This window comes from Alligator sinensis, unplaced genomic scaffold (genome assembly GCF_000455745.1).
Source record: "Alligator sinensis unplaced genomic scaffold, ASM45574v1 scaffold108_1, whole genome shotgun sequence".
Lineage (NCBI taxonomy): Eukaryota > Metazoa > Chordata > Crocodylia > Alligatoridae > Alligator > Alligator sinensis.
In genome coordinates, this window is record NW_005842110.1 from 751573 (window position 1) to 761556 (window position 9984).

The following is a 9984-nucleotide window of genomic DNA, read 5'->3' on the forward strand; positions in this document are numbered from 1 at the left end:
GTTTACAATTCAGAACTGGATTGGACTGTTTTTTAATTATATGCAACTTGCTGCTCTCAGGAGGAGGATGGAACTGGGTGAACTGGACAGACTGTGAATTTTACTGAAAGATGCAATACACCTTTGTGCTTTTTAATGCCCATGTTTGATGCAAGGAATGTAACTGGCAATAGAAAAGGGAGGATACGGAGAGAGGGATCAAGCAGGTGGCTTTGCCAGGTTTTGCCTAAGTTTTTTAAATGATATTGAGGCCAGTTCCTCATGGACAGACCTGTGGCTTTCCAGAACTCCAGTTATGGGAGGTGCTAGTAGATGCAGAAGGCACAAAACTATCACGGACGTTGCTGTAGAAAGCATTCGTGAAGAAAAAGATATGTTGCTATGCAGATCACGGATACAGAATAAATGAGGTCTCCATTTTTTTTTTTTTTTTAATTTATTTATTTTTTTTCTTTTTTCTTTCTGGGTTTAAAAGTGCCTAAAGCATGTCAGAGAATCTAGAGAGCCCAAACAGACTCAACTGCCTCCTTTTTGCAGTACCTAAACAGTATTGGGCAGGGGCTGCTGTTCCTCTATTTACACTCCTTTTCTCCTGCTGCATGTACTTCAAGATATGAGAGGGGAGAGAAGGAAAGGAGGAGAGACCCAGGATTTACACGTCATATCATCTGGTGATGCTTTGGAGACCTGGTTGACCCTAGCACTAGTTGTGAGCCAGGGTTCCATCTCTGAAATGATAGAGGACCTATCACAAATTTTAAACTGGAGCAGGGGAAGGTGTAATAACGAATGCCTGCTGCCTCTTCATCCTCAATTATGAGAAGAGACACAAGCCCAGCCCTAACTGAAAGCCTTACAAATGCGTTTAAAATCAATCAGCTACTGGAACCTACACAAGCTGAGCTGCCTCAGCTATTTTTTCATGCCCTTTGCACTACCAGTGATTGTGAATAGAACTGACTATTTTATTTCCCCTTCCTTATTCCCCACAGCCCCTCCCTTTTGTGAGAATTTGGGACTGCGTGCTGTTTTTTGGAATCTGGTGCCACCTTCAACAGAAAAATGTCTTACTCTTTTTTCTTTTTTTTTTTTTTTTTAAAAAAAAGGGGGGGTGGGGATCCTTCTGCCCAGTTGCAGAACTGCCTCCTCTTCCTTCCCCCCCACCCCTGTCCTTCATTCCAGTTCCAAATGCCCAAAACAGAAGTGGCTACCAGGATCCCCCCCTTCAAGGACAGGCCCAGAATAGAATTTGGAACTTGTCCTGTTTTGTTTCACTCCAACCCACAGCTACAGGGATATGGGGAAGCCTGCTCCTTGATCCAGAGGTGCAGCTGTGAACTGGCAAGTTCAGTGCAGATACACTATCTCCTTCTACATGCATACGTTTACAGCAATAATATTTGACACCCAATTGGAAAGTGCTGTGACATACTCTAATGATAACAGGACCCTGGGGTGGAGCAGACTGAGGAGGGTGGAAACTCAAGGAAACCTAGGACTGTGCTTTCTATAGGACATTTGATATTCCTGCCCTTGTAAATCCTTATTGTTGAACTATTCTGTCAACTGCCTTGAACTGTGCAGGCAACAACCTGTCATTACATCCACTACTGACCTTCTACTCTGACCACATAAGAGCAATTTGAAGATAACCTTCAGAAATCAATAATATGGTTTTTAGTTTGTCTGTTTTGTAGTTTTATTTTGAAGCCTAGTATTTCATAATTTAAAAAAAATCAGAAGCACTGAACTTTCTACGTTTTATAACATTATTTTGTATATAATGTATATTTATAATCAAAACAAAAGTGTAAATATGTTTATTACTTCTCATGTAATGTTTTTAATGTGAGGACAAAGTTTGAATTTTATTTTTTTTTTTTCAAACAATGAAAATATCTTCCAGCTACACTGAAGTATTGCTGTGGCTTGTCTTTACCACCCAGCTTTATGGTGGGGAGGAGGTTACTTCTACATAGCTCTCACATTTTTTGTTTTCTTTTCTGCTCACCCAGTCAAGAATGGGCAAGGTTTTTCTTCCTCTACAGAACTAGTAAGGGTTTTGTGCCCAGTTCTCCAGCCACATAGATTTCCTGAGATTCTGTGTTGAGTTCTACTATCTGTATGTGACCTGTGACTACATCCAAAGGCCCTTTTGGGGTGGTTTCAACAAGCAGTGAAAAAATGGATTAAGATAATGCCCAGAGGGCTATCACGCTCTGGAAATATGCATCATAAACAAAAAATAACTGAATCTTTTAAGACATCATGCAAGCCTAGCTGTCATGCACCTAATCCAGCTGTGTGGGTGAAAACTCTCAAAACAGGACAAAGTTGTCACCCCATTTGGAAATTAATAATTTCTTCTTTTTTGTTTTGAAAATGCCAAAAAGTACATTAAAGTGTCCTTCCCCCCATATACCTTAAATAGATTATTGTTTTAAAAGAAAATATCTAATTTAGAGAGCATCTCCCACAGAATCTTTACTGTGCTATTAAACTACTGCAAATGATGGTCAGTAAATGCAGAAAAACTAACATACAAGTGCTGTTATTATCAGCAGCTTTATTTGTTTTTACTCTCTTTTCTGCTCAGTTTCTTTCTTAGTAAAATTAGCTTTTAAATCCTAATCAATTTCCTTGGCTACCATTAAAAAAAACATGCAAGATGGAACAAGGAAATAAAAAGCTCCCTCCCATCCCCAAACATTCACCCTGTAGAGCAAATTATGAAAAACAAGCCATTGACAAAAAGCGGAGCAGATGCTCCCTGCTTGCAGCCCTTCCTCGGCAATGTGAAATAAGCCCAACAGATGCCTCTCTTAATTGAGCACACGGATTACATACACACACGGACTCTGTCTTGCTTAAAACAAAACACACACAAAATCAAACAGGAAAATAGCTCTTCCTACAGCCTAAGCAAGCATAATGCAAAGCCCAACAAGACCTAGTTCTTCCTGTTCAAAATGAAACAGGAAACCGTATCTCTAGACAGGAGGGAGCTGAATCCATTAAAAACCATGGAGCAGATTATGTAGCTCCAACTGTAGTAAAACAGGGACAGCACGTGCCTTTATGCATTTCCACATAGGAGAGCTGACAAAAAAAGGCCCTGTGCGTTGGCTTATAAGGAAATCTATGTGTAGATGTTCTGAGGAAATTGCCACACAACTTCCAGAACAGATCACAGATCCCACACAGGGAAAAAAGGGTGCATGGAGGGGAGGAAGGAGAGGTTTCATTCACAGTGTATATTATACAAAATGTGTGAATCCATGCACAACCACATACCTAAGATACATTGCCAGATAAATTAGAAGCATATCAACTAAATACATAATCTGACCTGGATTTAACTTGGCTCCTTTGGCCAAAACTTCATCCCTGCCCCCACCACCATTGTGCACTGGCTGCTTACCTTCCTGTCACCCAAGACATGGCTGCAGCTCAGCAGTTCTCTGACAGTTGTTTGAGAACAGCCTCCTGATCCTTCAGACTGAAAAATGTTCTGTGGGTATGAAATATTCCCTTGAATACATATAATGCCAGCACTGTAAATATAGATATAAGCTAGTTTTGATTCACCCAGTTCCTTCAATGTACTAAGAGAACTATTTCTTTAATGATAATGCATTACGTTTTGCGGAATAAACTTAAAACCCCTATGGACTAATAAAGCTAAATTTGTCCCTTCGTCAATGACAACAGAACTCTGGGTTTATCCAAAGGACTGTATTTAAACTTAGTTTCCAGTTTTTGAAGTTAAAAGAGTGGATATTTTCGAAGACTTTTGGTACTGAAACCACTTTGACATCGCCTGTTTTGAGTGTTATAATAAAGCCAATCGAGTGCAAAAGTCTCCTTAAATGGATCCAGTTTCAGGATTTTGCCTTTAATCTTTTGCCTTTGAAAACAGCTGGTATGGAGGGAAACAGATGCTGGGACATACCCGTAACTGCAACAGTGCCAGTGGCACTGCTACAATACACAGCAGAGCTTTGTTTATTCAAACCGAGCACAGGACATAGACATTATTTAGGTTTAGTGTTGAGTATGCTTGATCATTAAAACATTTCATAGTGCAAAGACTGGATAAAGGGGGTAACAAGGGTTCAACACCATCCAAGTGTCAGAGCACTTAACCAGTGGAAATCTTTGCTCCTCAGGGCTAAGTACTGACATTTAAAAAGCCTGAGCCTGAATTGATTCAATTTTCTATGCAGGTTAATCTAACCTGCATAGATTGAACTAAGAAGCAAGTGAATAGAGATTTACTTTTGATTCCGGAAATGCAGGCACTTGCCTAGAGTGGCTCAGGCTAGAAGCTGGGGGGGCACTAGAACGAGCCTTCCCCTTCCTTCCACAGTGGCTGGAAGGCTGGAGGGAAGCTGAGCTGAGCTGAGCTGAGCTGGGGTGGGGGGGTGGCCTGAAGGGGGAAGGAGTCCTTGCCAGGTTTGTCCCCAAGCAGCAGTGGGTGTGGCTAGCCGGTGGCACCGAGGAGTGAGAAGGGAGGAAAAGCCAGGCAGATCCCAGTTGGGGTCCTGTGCCAATGGGAGAAGAGAGGCAGGGGGGGTGTTAATCCCCTGCCCTCCCCCACTTCACCTGAGGCACTGCCAGCTGCCTACGCCTCCCGTCACTCGAACCATGAGCAGGGGGGAAAAACCAGGCAGACTGTGGCTGGGGGCCCATGCCAGTGGGAGAGGGATGGCAGGGGGGTTTAATCCCCCTCCTTCCCCTCTGCCTGAGTCTGCTGTTCCATATTCCAACCCCCTCTGCTCTAGTGGGGAAGAGTCTGGCAGGAGCTACTCTACCTCTGCCAGACAGACTGGGCTCTGTCCCCAGTTAGATTTTCCACCCCCACCCCCTTGTCAGCCAGCCCCCACTGCTCCAGCTAGAAAGCAGAAGGACGGGGTCAACCCTGCTCTGCTTAAACAGACAGCCCAGCCCAGCCTAGGGCTGCAAAGCATCCTGGGATGCTGGGGGACTCTGATTTAACTTGAACCAGGAAGGAGTCTGGGACAGAAGTTCCATAAACCAGTTTGACCTAAATCAGTTAAGTCTGATACTACATTCAACCAGGCTTATCGAAAACCAGTTTTGGCCATTTTGAAACTGGTTTATTTGTGCTGAACTTCTATTCTGTTACAGGTTTAAACCAGTTTCTGATCACCACGGATCCTGATTTTCTCTGGAAAAAAATATCCCCAATTTTTGGATTAAAAAAAGTAACCCAAAATCTACATTTCTCTGTGATTAAAATAAAACACCACTAATATAGATATGAAAAATGTGCATTTTGGGTTACTTTTTTCAATCTGAAAATTGGGGATTTTTTTTTAATCAGAGAAAACCAGGATCCCTGTTGATCACTTAAACCAGTTTATGTATAACTCCTGTCCCTAGCCTAGAGTGTTACAGCAAGAGGGAAAGATGATTACTGGGAAAGAATAGGGATATCACATATCATGGTGATTCCTCGGGGGGGGGGGGGGTTTATTTGTTAAAACAAGGAAAGCCTAGAAAGTGACTAAAGATCAATGATATAAGGGCTAATTTGAAAGCTGGTACAAGCTATACCTTTATTTGCCTATCATATTCCTTTCCTTATCTAGCTTTTATGATTAATATATACCTATCAGTCGCACACAGATGATAAGACACTCCCACTGAAGTTTGCTCACCATCCAATCTCCAGATGCAAAGATGTGGCATAACTCCATGGCCCTCTGCCATACCCTCTGCTTTTATGACCTCCATTTTATCACGTCTCTGGAGCATCAGAGTGAAGATTGTCCTCTCACCCACACACAGCACTTTCAGTTTTACTAACCAAGATCTAACAGAGGCTTGGAAAAGGCCTGGAGCCCTAATGGCAGATGATGATGCTTGGAGAACAGGCCCCTTCCCCTCTTCAGCACTCCGCAGCTTTGTCTACTTGGAACAGCAACCCACCTCTTGTCCAGACAACATGCTACCTCAAGTCCATAAAACTGCATTTAGTCATCCACCCCATATGGGTGTCTCACCACCAACACTGTTCTCCATTTCTACACTGCTGCCTCATGCCCCCCTCCCTTTATCTGTCTATTACACTATAGGACATCAGGGTTGGGACTTTGCCTTACCTACTTTATAAAGCACTGTGTGCCTTCATGGTGCTACATAAAAATGCCAGAGGAAAAATTAAGGTGATAGGAATGACTCTTTGCCCCTAACCTCCTGACAGCAACCATCAACACTGGAAAGATGTTTTACTCTGTGAACAGCTCAGACTTCCCTTCCACTTTGCTGTTCAGCTTTTGAGAAGTATGAGCGAGAGAGACACAAAGCTGCTTTGCTTAGGAGGATCATTCAAGAGTTATTCTGACAAGGTGAAATTCACCCTTCCAAAGAGGACAGCACTATGGCTATGCAACCACCTAATTCCCACATAAGCTAAGTGGTGTTTAGGCTTTGTGTGGCTCCCTGCATGGGATGAATTTCACCCATCAGCATGAGGAATCCACTGCAATTAAAGGTATCTTTGCAAAAAACAAGTGCTTAAAAATAAATCCTACCTTTTGGATTTCTACCCCATTATCCTCTCCCCACCTCAGATTGGGTCATATAGCATAACTAAATAGTGTCTGTGTCAGTCTCAGTGTAAATGGGAAGAAGACTGGCAGCAAGTCCAGCCACACCTTAAGAAAACAGAACCCCAGACACAAAGAGGATCTCTGGGCAACTTTATCTGAGCAAATGCACCAGCCCTGACAGCTCTTAATTATCTCCTGCACCTGCTCGCTGCAGCTTTAATAGCTTCACCAGATCAGAGCTGATTTATCCTGCTCTGCTGTTCAAACAGCCTGATGCCTTCATGTCAGTCCAGAACAACAGCACAATGTCCTCAGCCATGAAAGCCAGGGTCACACCAAGTCTCAAATTATAATTATTTTCAACTGTACTGGGAAGCCTTTTCATTTCACATGGACCGACCAGGCAAAGCTGCAGGGATTGGCTCTAGCTGTCTCCTAAGCTCATGAAAGAACTCTAGGGAGGTAAGAGTTAGTGCCCAATCCTGCCTTCACAAAAAGCAGTGGTGAAATACTATCCACTTTATCTGAGAATAGGATGGGTTCTTATCCTGGAACTCTTGCAACAGGCGGCCAGAGAAATGTACTTTGTGCTATTTGGACTGATAAGAAGTCTTCTGGAAATACTCTGCTTACATATGCTCACTCTCCACAGCAATTTCAACCAGTGTGAGTGGAACACAATTGATGGAGCTGGTGCCCTCCACTGACTGCCTCAACTTCAGTTTGTAAATGAACATTTATAATTGACCCTGTTCATCAGCAGCACTTCTCCAAGCTGTCGTATCTTCTGTACATGCAGGTGTTTAATGTGTGCTTGATAACAAATCCTCTTCTACTGTTAGTGCATATCTGCCATGGAAGATTCAAATTCTGATGCTTTGGTCCTTTTGGTTAGATTCTTCTCCAGTTGTGTTTTATCTCCTCCCACTCACTGGGCGCGTCTACACATGCACAGTTACTGTGCAGTAACTGAAAATTACAGCGCAATACAGGCACATATCTATACATGCGCACCCATACTACACAGTAACTATGGTGACTTACTCCAATTTGGGCAGACTTACACCCGAATAGTTACTGGGAAGTAAGGCATGTGTAGACACCTTACTGTGCAGTAACCCTGTGTGTGTGGACTGACTTGGGGCTAACTTTAGTGCCAAGTCAGTTCACACACAGCACTACTGCACTGTAATGCCTGCATGTGTAGATGCTGGTGTAAAAACCACTTACTGTGCAGTAAATGCACATGTAGACACACCCATTGTACATCTTCCTTTAAGACTTCCTGACATTTGGGAGCACCCTCCAGCACGGGAAGATCTAGGATTTTGAAAGGGGGGATGCAGATGGTGCAGTGCATCATCATATATAAAACAACACACATTTTTCTGCAAGTAAAAAGAAACTAGAAGCTTTATAATAGGATTTGGACCTAGGGCCGAATTATTCATTTTAAGATAGAAGGAAAAAAAAAAAAACTTTATTGGCATGTGCGTTGATTTGCTATGTCATATATTATGTATAAAAACACAACAAACTAGGCAAAAAATAAGCAAAAGATATTGTTTTTTAGTCCTGTTGTCATTAGAATTAAATGTACATCTCTTTCAGATTCATAAAACACAATTTAATCTTCTTGAGCATCTTGACAGTGCATCTAATATTTTACTGAAAGTTATTTCCATGCCTGCATTGATGTTCACCTGACTAAATGCATTTAGCTAGAGTTAAAAACAGTGTGCAGGGCTCTGAAACAGGAGCTACATTAAGAGGAGGAGCAAATAGCAGAATTGCTGAGGAAAGAATAGCTGAATTAGTGGAACATCCTCAAAACCATTAAAAAGGAAAGAGGGTCATTAACACCTGTGGAGTGCAGAGTTTAGAAGGAATAAGGTAGATTATAAGAAACCATTAAGTCAATTGACTTCTTTAATGTTGTTTAATATCTCATGTTGTTCTCAATGCCAGGCAGTTAGCTTTAAAATTAGATTGGACCAGGAATCAAAGAGGGGAGTCGGGGGGGGGTGCAGCTGCACCAATGTACCTTCTTCCCCCGCAAATCCAACCCTGGTTTCTACCAGCCAGGTACCACATAACCTTTCTTTCTTTTTTCAGACCTTTTCCTTTTAATTGAGTTGATTCTCCCACTGGGTGGGTCATTTGGTACTTCACATTTGGTATTGTACAATCCCAGCAGTACACAGTTATTTTTACACACTACATTGCTGTAGTGACAAGCTATGATGATATAGCTCATTGCTACGGCAATGTGGTGTCTCATGTAGACGTGCCCACTGACTAGGATTTTTTTTTTACTTTTAGCACAAGCCTTTTCAGATAGGGTCCCCATCTTTTTTCAAGTTCTCAGAAGTGCTGTGTACTATTATGCTCCAATTGGAGTAATAAATAATAATATGGAGCAGTATGTCTAGAGTTTGTGTGCACTTATACCCCAGGAAGAGGTATATGTACTGGTGTACATTGAGAAAATGCTGCCAAAAAGACTCCTCTCTCACTGTAATAGTTCACATGACTAGGGAAACGATACATCAGGGAGGCCTCTTCTCAAATCTTTAGAAGGAAAAGTTGCATAGTGGTTCTACCATAGTACTTTGAGGATCTACTCAAGACTACAACTGATTTGCTTTATGAATCTGGAAATCATGTAGGGTTGAATTTTCATGGGGATATAAGGGAATAAGGTACTCAAATCCTACTGAAGATCAGTGGGAACAAGTTACCTAACTTCTACATATGACTTTGAATAATGTCCCTTTTAACCACTGTCCCACTTTCCCCGTGAAGTGGAGGTAAAAATATTAATCTATTGCATCAAGGTGCTGGAACAATTAAATCATATTCAGAAAGCATTTTTAGATTATCTGCTGAAGGATGCTACAAAAGTGTAAATATTTTTTACCGTTTTAATAATATCTTTATGTAAATAGTATCTGGGAAAATAAAATGCTGGAGTTGAAATACATGGAGACACAATTGGCCCCTCCTCTTTTACTCATGGTGCAGGAGAATTTTCCTTAAGTTTCAGCCCAAAGCAAGGAGATCTCATTGTGTTATAATCATTGCTTCCTGTTTGTTACCTAATGACATCATTTCCTGTTTCCTGTCTGATTATAACCCTGCCAACTGTTTTTCTCAAACATTAACCAACTTCCCATACCCCCCCTTCTTTTTTAAACAAAAATACCATAATAAATATCACTGTAACCGGAGGCCCTGACAGAACACCATTCTCCCAGTTAACCTCTCCATGGCTGGACTGCCTGGTACAGCCTGCTACTCCGCTAGCTACAACCCTAGAGAATAAAAGTAATGACCAACACTACAAAACTTGTTGCTTAGTAGATCTTAAGCTTTAGATCACTGGTTATCTTTCTCAGTGTACAAA